The sequence below is a fragment of the Candoia aspera genome, chromosome 8 (genome assembly GCF_035149785.1).
Source record: "Candoia aspera isolate rCanAsp1 chromosome 8, rCanAsp1.hap2, whole genome shotgun sequence".
Lineage (NCBI taxonomy): Eukaryota > Metazoa > Chordata > Lepidosauria > Squamata > Boidae > Candoia > Candoia aspera.
The window spans coordinates 63,695,970-63,699,534 of NC_086160.1; positions in this window are offsets into that span (position 1 = coordinate 63,695,970).

Consider the following 3,565-nt stretch of genomic DNA (forward strand, 5'->3'; position numbering starts at 1 on the left):
ATCAGCGCGCAACAGATCTTTTATAAGGTCTTTTAGTTTGAGTAAATATAGACAACCTGTGACCCATTGGGTCATCCTCTGACAGAAAGGTAGTGCAGTCTGATGTGACCAGAATGAACATTAAATTTTAGGCTGACCGTATATTTTTTTTACCCCAGTGCTGGATGGCCCCGTGATCATCTAAGAAAAGTTTATATCATAAATAGAAAAATAATTGTAGTGGCAAACGGACTTCAATGATAAGTCAATATTTACTTGTTTATTTATATTTATTTAATTAATTGATTAATTTTTATCCCGCCTTTATTATTTTTATAAATAACTCAAAGCGGTGAACATACCTAATACTCCTTCCTCCTCCTATTTTCCCCACAACAGCAACTTACCTAAACAGATAAACAGAATGACACAGCCAGGCAAAAACACAGTGGAAGCAGGAGCGACACCGCAATGGCCACAACTTTGCAAATAAAACTGGTCTGAACTTTGTGGAAATTTCAATTCCACAGGAGTAATGGGTCCTGGATTTTTTACGCATTCTTTTGTTGTTGTTGTTTATTCGTTTAGTCGCTTCCGACTCTTTGTGACTTCATGGACCAGCCCACGCCAGAGCTCCTGTCGGTCGTCAACACCCCCAGCTCGCCCAGGGACGAGTCCGTCACCTCTAGAATATCATCCATCCAACTTGCCCTTGGTCGGCCCCTCTTCCTTTTGCCCTCCACTCTCCCTAGAATCAGCATCTTCTCCAGGGTGTCCTGTCTTCTCTTTATGTGGCCAAAGTATTTCAGTTTTGCCTTTAATATCCTTCCCTCAAGTTAGCAGTCTGGCTTGATTTCCTGGAGGATGGACTGGTTTGATCTTCTTGCAGTCTAAGGCACTCTCAGAATTTTCCTCCAACACCACAGTTCAAAAGCATCTATCTTCCTTCGCTCAGCCTTCCTTATGGTCCAGCTCTGGCAGCCATATGTTACTACGGGGAACACCATTGCTTTAACTATGCGGACCTTTGTTGTCAGTGTGATGTCTCTGCTCTTAACTATTTTATCAAGATTTGTCACTGCTCTCCTCCCAAGAATTAAACACCTTCTGATTTCCTGGCTGCAGTCAGCATCTGCAGTAATCTTCGCACCTAGAAATACAAAGTCTTTCACTGCTTCTACATTTTCTCCCTCTATTTGCCAGTTATCAATCAAGCTGGTTGCCATCATCTTGGTTTTTTTGAGGTTTAGCTGCAAGCCAGCTTTTGCACTTTCTTCTTTCACCTTCATCATAAGGCTCCTCAGTTCCTCTTCGCTTTCAGCCATCTAAGTGTTATCATCTGCATATCTGAGATTGTTAATGTTTCTTCCAGCGATTTTAACTCCAGCCTTGGATTCCTCAAGCCCAGCAAGTCGCATGATGTGTTCTGCATACAAGTTGAATAGGTAGGGTGAGAGTATACAGCCCTGCCGTACACCTTTCCCAATCTTAAACCAGTCCGTTGTTCTGTGGTCTGTTCTTACTGTTGCTACTTGGTCGTTATACAGATTCTTCAGGAGGCAGACAAGATGACTTGGTATCCCCATACCACTAAGAACTTGCCACAATTTGTTATGGTCCACACAGTCAAAGGCTTTAGAATAGTCAATAAAACAGAAATAGATGTTTTTCTGAAACTCCCTGGCTTTTTCCATTATCCAGCGGATATTGGCAATTTGGTCTCTAGTTCCTCTGCCTTTTCTAAACTCAGCTTGTGCATCTGGCAATTCTCGCTCCATGAACTGCTGAAGTCTACCTTGCAGGATCTTGAGCATTACCTTACTGGCATGTGAAATGAGTGCCACTGTTTGATAGTTTGAACAGTCTTTAGTGTTTCCCTTTTTTGGTATGGGGATATAAGTTGATTTTTTCCAATCTGATGGCCATTCTTGTGTTTTCCAAATTTGCTGGCATATAGCATGCATTACCTTGACAGCATCATCTTGCAAGATTTTGAACAGTTCAGCTGGGATGCCGTCGTCTCCTGCTGCCTTGTTATTAGCAATGCTTCTTAAGGCCCATTCAACCTCACTCTTCAGGATGTCTGGCTCTAGCTCACTGACCACACCGTCAAAGCGATCCCCGATATTGTTATCCTTCCTATACAGGTCTTCTGTATATTCTTGCCACCTTTTCTTGATCTCTTCTTCTTCTGTTAGGTCCTTGCCATCTTTGTTTTTGATCATACCCATTTTTTGCCTGGAATTTACCTCCGATGTTTCTAATTTTCTGGAAGAGGTCTCTTGTCCTTCCTATTCTATTGTCTTCTTCCACTTCCGCGCATTGCTTGTTTAAAAATAATTCCTTATCTCTTCTGGCTAACCTCTGGAATTTTGCATTTAATTGGGCATATCTCCCCCTATCGCTGTTGCCTTTTGCTTTCCTTCTTTCTTGGGCTACTTCTAGTGTCTCAGCAGACAGCCATTTTGCCTTCTTGGTTTTCTCTTTCTTTGGGATGTATTTTGTTGCCGCCTTCTGAACAATGCTGCAAACTTCTGTCCAGAGTTCTTCCGGGACCCTATCTACTAAGTCCAGTCCCTTAAATCGATTCTTCACCTCCACTGCATATTCCTTAGGAATATTAGTGAGCTCATATCTAGCTGATCTGTGGGTCTTCCCTAATCTCTTTGGTCTGATCCTAAATTGTGCAAGAAGAAGTTCATGATCGGAACTACAGTCAGCTCCAGGTCTTGTTTTTACCGACTGTACAGATGTCCGCCACCTTTGGCTGCAAAGGATGTAGTCAATCTGATTTCGGTGTTGTCCATCTGGTGAAGTCCATGTATAAAGCTGTCTCTTAGGTTGTTGGAAGAGAGTGTTTGTTATGCAGAGTGAATTGTCTTGGCAGAATTCTATCAGCCTATGTCCTGCTTCGTTTTGTTCTCCCAGGCCATACTTACCTGTAATTCCAGGTGTCATTTGACTGCCCACCTTAGCATTCCAGTCTCCTGTGATGAAAATAACATCTCTTTTAGGTGTGTTGTCCAGTAGGTGCTGCAGATCCTCATAGAACTGCTCTACTTCAGCTTCTTCAGCATTTGTGGTTGGGGCGTATATTTGGATCACTGTGATGTTAGATGGCTTGCCCTGAATTCGAATTGAGATCAATCTGTCGTTTTTTGGATTGTATCCAAGCACTGCTTTAGCCACTTTACTATTAATTATGAAGGCTACTCCATTTCTTCTGTGGTCCTCTTGTCCACAGTAGTAGATCTGGTGGTCATTTGATGTGAAGTGGCCCATTCCAGTCCATTTCAGTTCACTGACGCCCAAAATGTCTATCTTTAATCTTGACATCTCACCAATAACCACATCCAATTTGCCCTGGCTCATAGATCTTACATTCCAGGTTCCAGTGGTGTGTTGATCCTTAGAACATCGGGTTCGCCGTTCACCACCAGCACTGTCGGCCGCTAGCCGTCCTTTCGGCTTTGAGCTAGCTGCGTCATCACGTCTGGGGCTAGTTGAACTCATCCTCTGTTCCTCCCCAGTAGCATTTTGACCATCTTCCGACCTGGGGGTCTCATCTTCCGATGGTATACCGACA